A 9,173-nucleotide genomic window follows, 5' to 3' on the forward strand; every position below is an offset into this window, starting at 1 on the left:
AGCTGCTTTGATGAGGTTGTCTTTAAGATTATATCCCATCTTTCGTTAAACAGAGGTTGTGTCGTATCAGTAAAAGATGTGTGCTTGATTTCAGTTCAGATGCAGACCATGTTGCAAGAGTCGGTGTGTTTTAACAGCAGAAAGTGATGCGATTTTGGATTTGAAATTGCTTGCCAAACAAAACCGAAAAGCTCTTGTAGACATTCTTTAAGACTTAGGCTAACTTTTTTAAAAGTATTTTAGTTTCTATCCTGAACAGAACAGTGAATTCAAACTACTGAACTAACCTAATGCCAAACCACCTTTTTCATACCAGGAAGGGACTGAGAATGGTTCTCAAATAAAGGGGAAAATTAGCTCCTGCGAGCAAACCTGAAAGTTGTTCTCTTCTACTTGTTGAAAAGGAAAACTGAAGATCTTCTCGGAATATTTTTCAAGGTATATTCCTAAAAATGTTGGGTGCTGTTTTCTGCAGAACTTGGGGCATAACAAAGCTCATAGTACAAGCAGTATTTTGGTTTTGTTTGAATATTAGATTTCTGAAACTGATTTTAAAATACTGCACATGCTGCGTAATTTAAACTAGTATCTCAAAGGACTACCATCAACATACTAAAAGAGCAAAACACAATCTAACATGTGCTCCTAGCCTCACACAAACCATGATAAAGAAAACATTACATCAGCATAACCAACCCAGCCTGTTTTGGAGTGGGAGATGATGAAACTCTATCTATGTAAATAACCTATATGGCTTTTCACCAATATATTCTCCTTAAAGTAGTTTATGCAAGGACAGCCAGTTGCAACAAAAATATCTGCTGCCAAAAGTGTTAACTCATTAGCTCCTGAAATTTGATTATGTTTCTTTTTAAGTCCTCTATAACTTGTGGAGCAAGGTTGCCACTCTGCAAGGGGAAAAGATTTTTTTTATGAATTACTTGTTACAGCTCTCATCATTACCCTTAGAAACTTATGCTCCTTATATTTGGGACAGGATTGAAAAGTTGTGGATAGTCTCCTCATCAGAGTGATGAGATGATGCCCTCTGAGACAGCGTATCTCGGGTAGCTTTTACACTGCTGTCAGAAGAAATTAGAGACACAGTCAACACTTCTGGGACTTGGCCCAGCATCCTTCAGCACATCTGAGCAGCAGCCAAACCAGAACTGGCTTCAGCGTCTTTGTACTCAACTCATCTTCCCCGGGGAACTGACAAAGCACTTCAGTTTCCCCTCAGCACTCCTGGTTCTGCTGCGCTTCCCTGTGCCCTGACAGCGCTGCCTTCCCATCCTGGTTGGAGGAGAGTCCTTCTTCTGCAGGGCTTGTTTGGAGCTGACTGGCAGGAAAGCTCCCGTTCCTTGTCACAGAGGTGCCTTGGAGGAAAATGGTGTGCTGCGTTACCTTCTTGGTAGTCTGCCATATCAGCCCCTTTTCACCTGTCTTTCAGGGCAGTGCGTGTCATTGATCTTGTGATTTGCACAGTCCTGTGGGTGCATTTCACACTGCCTTTAATTTGAACCTATATAGTGGTACCCTCGTTGGCCCAGTGCCATCAATTGCCTTCAGGTGACATTATTTCTAAGTCATATACAGCTGATTTTGTGAACTCATGACTTTGCAGGCTGTTGATTTGTGCATTCTTCTTTACTGATATAGGTATATTTTCCTTTATGTCTTTTAAGCAATAAGCTGCTTCTTCAGTGTCACATTTCCCAGTTCATCCAATATATTTTTTCCACAGCTGACTTTCAATTCTTCAACTATTTGCTTGTTTCCTGCTCAAGATTAGCTTTAAAGGCACAAACTTAAGAGAAAAATGACTTGAGTTTGTCCGTGTAATTGTTGTGCATCAGCGTGCATACGTTCAAGCCTTCCCTTGAACCGAGGGGCGCAGAGGCAGTCACTGGCAAGCAGACGATATTCACGTTGCGGTCCGGTGTCAGTCGGCCAGCACAGCGTCTCTTCCTTCAAAGGGACCTGAACTTACGTCAAATTAACGACGGGAGACAAGGTGACGGGGCCCGGAGCGCGAGGCCCGCCGTAACGTCCAGCCGTAGCACCTCGGCCCCACCGTCAAGGCCCCACCGGCCCCGCTGGCCCGGCAGCGCTGGCGGAAGCCGCCTCGGCGCGAAGCGAGGCCACAGACCACCCGCCGCCGCCCCGACCCCGCCGGGCCCTCGCACCCAGCCCCGGCAGAAGGCGCCCGGCCTGGGGGCTGCCGCGGGCGCTCCCCAGCTCGGGAGGCGTCACCCCGGGGGCAGGTGACGGCGTCGAGGCCCAGGAGATCCGAGCGGGGCTGGGCGTCCCCGGCCGGGAGCAGGCGGGGTCCAGCCCTGCAGGGTGGGGGGCGGCTGGCTGGAGCCCCACGGCGGTGTGGGGCCGGAGCCGCAGCCGTCCCCGGCGGTATCTGTAGTCGGGGCCCTTTCCCCAGGGGCAGGGGCTTTCTGCCAGCCGCCGGCCTCCAAATGCTGCGGCTGTTTCGTGGGTAATTTGGTTAACTGAGTAATTGCGGGAGTTCGGGCAGGGTGGGAGGAAGGAGTTGGCGGATGGTCATGAGGCCGCTCCCTTGAGGTGCTCTGGAAGCATAAAATACAGTCTGGAAAATGAATCCCAGACCCACCGGCAAAGAGGGGGCTTGAGCAGCACATGGCAGTGTGAAATAGCCAGCTGGGGGCCTGGGGAGGAAGGAGGGGATCGCTGATGGGCTGCTGGAGGCAAGCCATAGCACCTGGTGCTGGACTCGGGCCTTGACACTTGGCCTCTGGCGGCTTCCCAGCGCCAGGGCTGGCTGCTGTGGCAAGTAAGGTGTTGGGGTTGCCTGTTGCCCTGTGGTCGTTTAAAGTCATTCACTGAGAAGAGAAGAGACAGGGAGCTCACAGCTGGAGGCATGGTTGTGTTAAGGCATGTTTAGGTACTGCTGCATGTGTGCTTTTCATAGATGCATTGAGGCCACCTGGTCCCATGACAGGGTTTTGTGTTATAAAAATGTGCTACATGTGCTCAGCATATAATTTTCAAATCTTCATAGCTTCATTTGAAAGCATGTACATGGCAAACATAGTATTACTCCTTGAGCAGGAGCTGTATTGTTTTGTATTGTATAGAAGAACTATATTTACTAAGATGTATGTTGTTCAATTTGAATAACTCAAGACTTAGTCCTTGGAAAGAGTGCAACTGAGACAAAAAAGCTATTGCTGTTTCTCCCTCCACCCTGGTTATTCATTCTACCCTTTGATTTATTGCATAATTCTCTGATGAGCTAAAGAGATCATTTCAGCTTTAACCAACCTTTTAATCTTGTAATTAAACCAAATAGTTTCAAAATCGATTATTCTCTGCAATACGGTAATATAAATGATTACTGTTTTGAAGGTCAGATCTAGCATTTTGAAATCAGAAACTTCTATCTCTCATCAACAGGCTTAAAAATGTACCTGAAAACATAATTGTGTGTCTTGGATCATTACGCTTACCAAGTGTATGAGTGTACTTAGGTTCTCAGGTCACTTTAATTCGAACAGCTCTTAAAGAAGCGTGTGTAACCAAGTGCCTCACAGTAATAGTGTTCTATACTGGCTCTAGCAACTAAAATAAGTGAATGGCTTGGATATTTTGAGGAATTAGTAATGCAGTTTTTTTCAGTATTAGTGTGCTGTATATTTTTTACATACATCCATCCATCCATCCATCCATCCATCCATCCATCCATCCATCCATCCATTTAAATCTTTTGTTACTATGATTAGGAAGCTTTTCAAGGCAGGATCATTAGGGCCTTCCATTAGTGCAGTTGTACTCATGTTTGCCTAATACAGTGCATTCTTAACCTCACAGGAGCTTTTTAACATCATCACAGCATAAATGATGATAAAGTATGTTTCTTAAATGTTTCTGTGACATACCCTACTCATTTAAACTGCCAATCTGGAGTAAAATTTAATAGACTCTCAAGATGAATAATAATTGAGAAATATTTTGTGTATGTATGTGCGTATATATATATTTATATGTTTTACTACCAAAGGAAACTGAAGCTTTACTAACTGGAGGGGAAAAAAACCCAACTTTTATTTTTCTTCTGCGTTTTCTAGGGTCTTTCTGTAACTCTGGCACAGATGCTGTAAGACCACCAGTGATGGCTAAGTATTTTACTTCTTTATTGCTGAAAGGGGCTGAAGCATTTAGACAGGAGTTGGCTGATCAGGCCAAACAACACAGTATCACAGTAGTCAATGTAACAGCAAAAGTGGCCTCCGTTGGAGAAAATGGTAAGAACTGTTTTCACATTGTGACACAAGTATTTGTCCTGTAAATGTTTTGTCTGTTTGATTCATTTTGTTTGTCAGTGTCAATGTCTGATGCAATTTGTTGTCAAATGTCAAAACATTCAGTCTGTTTTGTCTGACTGATTCATAGTCATGTAGCAAATAGCTTAGCTATCAGGTATTTAAGATACATGTTGTGAATAGTAAAACTATTGTTTAAAAAATATACGGTCAAAGGTTTTTTTGTGAAAGTGTATTTATACAAGAAAAGATGACTGCTCTTAAATTGCGTGCTGTCTTATTTTTAAGAAAAGTCTGCATAGATGGCTTTTCCGTAGAACTGGTTGCTAAATATAGTTTCTGGGGCATTTGTGATGTGCCCCAGAAAATTAACTCCATCCCAGCCAGAGCCGGTACACTGTCTCACTTTGGGTTGTGATCATGCTGAATCATGTAAACCAGGCATTTTTGAGTTACTGGTAATCACATAACTGAAAACCTTGCCATAGAAAGCACAAGCAGAAAGAGTGACGGTTGGTATCAACTAGGTGTGTAATATTCTTCTCTCCTAGCCGACATTCTACTGATGTCTCAGGACATACTGTTAGAAATAGCTATACAGCTGGAATAATAAATCGAATCCTGTACTTAGAGAAGTCAGTATGAGCTTTGCCGCTGTTTTCACACAGCCATCTTAGTTTTCCTATGGGTTTCAAGGTTACATCCTTTGGACATAAAAATAGAGTGGTATGGTTAATGCAGAAGGACAGATACAGTACAGGAACACTGGCTACTTCAGAAAATGTTTTTTATATGTGCTGCTTATATTTCATGAAGGGTGTTTGAACTGTGTATCCAAATATTGTTTGGTTCCCTAAAATGTCCCCTTTTTTCTTTTTCTTTTTCTTTTTTTTTTTTTTAATTTCTAAACCTATGCCTATGTTCTGCAAATATTTGCATAATGTCTTTTTATCTCTAAGTCTGGGACTAGGCCTGTTTTGCACTTTTTGCCATACATGATGTTAATTATTTTTTTTTGCAGACAGTATGTTAGCTTGAAACCTCCAGGTTAAGGGCTGGGCATGAATTCCAAATCTTACTAGTAAAACTATTTCTCTCCATGTGTTGTTGATTCTTTTTCAATCATCCACAGAGCTGTGTAAATACCAACATGGGTAACCATTATTTAAAGGTAAAAATCTCAGGATTGACTTTCCTGAAATGAAACATATGTTTGAATTTTATTTCAACTGAGGTTTCAGAAGTTTTATTTCAGTTCCGGGCTGCTTATGGAAATTCTTCATGGTGTAAGAAATTCAAGCTTTAATCCTTAGGATTACTTTTTTGAGAATACTGTTTCTTCTTTTGTAGTGTTATATAAAACAGAGGCTGTAAATAGCTGTCTAATGGTCCCAGAGCCCTCAGAACAGCCCAGAAAACTTTACCAAAGGCATTCTGTTGCTCGTTACATTCTCAACTGTTGCTGTCCTCTTACTAGAAGCTTAACAAGATAAATAAATTGGAACATGAAGTCAATACATATCTAGAGTCATGCCATTCTGAAATGGGGAAACTGGCCAAGATACCAAGATATATCTAAATAAATATCAGATATTTATCTGATAGCTGAAGAAACTGAAAGATCTCCACTAAAGGGGGGTGTGTGTGTACATATATATATATATATATAGTTCTGTGTAGAAGCCAGAAGACTGGACACTTCTGTGTCTCAAAAATATAAGGTGCCTCAAAAAGATGTGGTTCAAGAGTAAGAAGCTTACTGCTCATGTAACATGGGCTAAATCCAAGGAGCAGGATATGTTACAGTGCAGCCATTACAGTATTTCAGTGTAGTATTACTCATCTTTCTGGCTCTGACACCCAAGACAGAGCTTCTTTTATCCTTGGCAAGTGTCAACTGTCTGTCTTGACCTCAGAAACTAGTGCCATTCTCTGATGTTATGTACCATTCCTCGGAATGTCATCATGGTTTTGGGCACTCAGGGCTTCTCCTTGAACTTAAGTGAAGATGTGACTGGAGTGGGATAGTCATGCCACTGACCTTCAGATGTTTTAACTTGGGCTTCCTGTAGAGCCAGTGGTGAGAAATGCTCAGAATAGTTTCAGGCCTAAGTTAAACTCTTGTTCTTTCCAGTTATGCTACATGGTACAGCTAAGCAATATAACCATAACCTGAATTGCCCCCTGGAGGAACCTTGCTTTCTAGCCGCTTAGTTTAGATGTTAAATTTAATGTCTAATATTGGGTAACACAGTTATCCTAAAGCATGATAAAAGGGCAAGGAATTAACATTTAGAAAACAAATTTCTTAACCAGTCACATCTTTAAAGGACTTGAAAATAATGGCTCTTTGACAATAACAAATGGCCCAGGGCATTTCCTGTTTTGGTCTGAGCTCATCTTCCTTTTTTTTTCTTTTGTAAGCTTATGTTTTAGTAGTATTTCAGGCTGGCCATTGCCCATCCTGTAGGAAAAACAGAAGGCAGGGAGCTTAATACACACTAGACATCTGCCCTGCATAGAATGAAGTCATACTCCTGAAAAGAAGAGCCTGTATTTGTGCCATGCGATGGGACTACAGTGTTCTTTGCAGTCCTTGAAGAGAAGCACAGTCTTCTTCCCTGAAAGTGCACCAGCAGATGAAAGATGATGAAAACTCATGAAGTCTCTGTTGCTTCTCAAAGGGTTGATTAATGAGCAGCTAGTTTTTTAAACATGTTTTTATACCATTATTTTCAGCCAAATCAGCAAGTAGATCCATGTGGCCAAACAGGTGCTGGGACAGCAGAAGAGCAGGCAGAAATGCTGGTGGGACAAAAGAGCAGGGCTGCTTCTCATCTATTAGGCAGTCTTAGATTGGCTAAATTGCTTCTGAAGTTGCATCTTTGGCAATTCTTCAGCAAGGAGTCAAATATGCAGGAGGCTGGCTGGATTGCAGCCTTTGGGCATATCCAGACTTGCAGAGTTAGAGAGAGTATTTCCAAATGTTGTTCAGCATAAAGTTCTCCATTTAATGCTGCCCTGATGTTGTCACAACATGCTGCAGCCAAGGATGAGAAGAGTTTTGAAGCAGGCCAGGCTTCCTTACTGAAAGTTTGCTCACAGCTGAAATCTGAAGAAATTGAAAGGTTTCCACTGAAATGATGAGTGTTACCAAGCACTGGCTGATCTGACCCTCTGTAGTCAGAATAAACCCCATTTTGCAAAAACTGAGCTGTAAACAGCAAAATTCTGTTGTTAGTAATTCAGTTTTGTGCATCTGAGTTTCCCTTTGCTGTTTCAACAGATTATAGGATCTGACTGCAGTTCCAGTCAGGTGCTTTTGTATAGTGTTGCCAAGTACTGTCATGTACTGCATCATGTATGGGGGTGCACTGAAGAATACACAGACATTTACAAAGCACCGTAAGATCTTTCTGGGTGAATGGCGTTATAAACCTAAGATAATTATTCCAACAATCCAAAAATTCTGTATAAAGCAGATTTTGGCATTGTGAAAAGAAACAAAACATGCAACAATTTAGGGGTAAGGGAGGAATCCTTTTATTTTAAGGATAATATTAGTATAAAGTTAGAAATGAGTAATTTTCTAACTCATTTCTAACTGGGTGACTCATGCTCTTGGCAAATTAATTATCCAAGACAAATGATTCAGAAATAGATGCTATAGTTTTATTATTTTTTTAATCAGATGGCTATTGCTGTTACAAATAAACATGAGGCTTGATTTCAGGTATAACAAATGTAGCTATACGCTGCAAATTATGCCACAGTGCTGCTTGAGTATGTGTTACACATGCCAATTTTTCTTATCTGATGTTTTGGTTTCAGTTTTAGGTGAATGCTGTAGTAGCTACTGGGTGTCTAAAGCAGCTGTGGCCACCAAGAATCTCAGCAGTGAACTTTGACAAGGGAAGTCTAATGTGGTATGTATTTCTTTCCATACAGGAACTGTGATTTATTAAAGCCTCATCACAGGAACATTCCTATGAACAAACTTTTCACCTCAGAATTCTTAATAAATTGTTTGATGAATATTATTGAGAACATTGACATGGGGATGATAGAAGATCCATGCCATCTTTGCTTGGGATGGATATATTGTATTGTTGGCTGTAACCCCCTGTCTCTGTTCTCTTTCTTTTTTTCTCCCTGCCCTGCCCCTCCTCCTTGGCTGCAGTTTGTAAGGGAATATCACAATGCAGGTCTGATCTGTTGAAACCACAGCTAATGCCCATGCCTGCCTCTGATGGGAAGAGAACACAGACCACAAGTTTGGGATTTCTAGCCTCTTTTTAGGCAAGTCTGTTGCTTATCTTCCCCTTTGCCCCCCAGTTCCCTTTGTTTCTGCCCTTCCTCTGTATCATTAATTCATATCAAAGTTCAGTGTTATTGGTTGCTGGGAACGCAGTTTCATTTGGCTATACGTACACTCTTCCCTAAAAAAAGTCAGATACTACCTCCACATTGCATGTTCATCGTGCAGTGAAAATACGGAGCATGATTTTATTGTAGTAGTTCTGAATGATTTTCAGCTGAAGTAATGAAGAGGAAAGTCAGGCACATTTTTGTGAGGGGTTCATGTTTCTCAACTATGATTCTTAAATTGGAAGTTTTGAGTTTTTAATAACATTAGAAATTATTCATGTTCATTGCAGATACCTATACATCCTTATTCTTAAAAGGTAGGATATTTGCTAGCATAGCTGAAATTATTCCTGTAGTGAGACAGGAGAATGTCTAAGGAAAACTGCATTGAGTAATAGTTTCTATTCTCTTTATTTTGTTCAGTTGTAAATATAGTAGACAACAGATGAAATAGCTATTGACGTAGAGAATAACACAAATTACGTCAAACAAGGACTTCAAACAGCGTGTTTT

At 41.4% G+C, this 9,173-nt stretch overlaps 1 long non-coding RNA gene across 1 annotated transcript; it reads left to right on the plus strand.

Moving 5' to 3' along the window:
* The first annotated feature begins 325 nt into the window (after window positions 1-325).
* Window positions 326-8,563, plus strand: LOC141938560 (uncharacterized). The gene is made up of 4 exons (XR_012627329.1): window positions 326-438; window positions 4,098-4,274; window positions 8,124-8,218; window positions 8,473-8,563. It is a non-coding gene; the product is annotated as an uncharacterized LOC141938560 (long non-coding RNA).
* Window positions 8,564-9,173: the final 610 nt, after the last annotated feature.

Source organism: Strix uralensis, unplaced genomic scaffold (assembly GCF_047716275.1).
Source record: "Strix uralensis isolate ZFMK-TIS-50842 unplaced genomic scaffold, bStrUra1 scaffold_147, whole genome shotgun sequence".
In the NCBI taxonomy this organism is placed as follows: Eukaryota; Metazoa; Chordata; class Aves; order Strigiformes; family Strigidae; genus Strix; species Strix uralensis.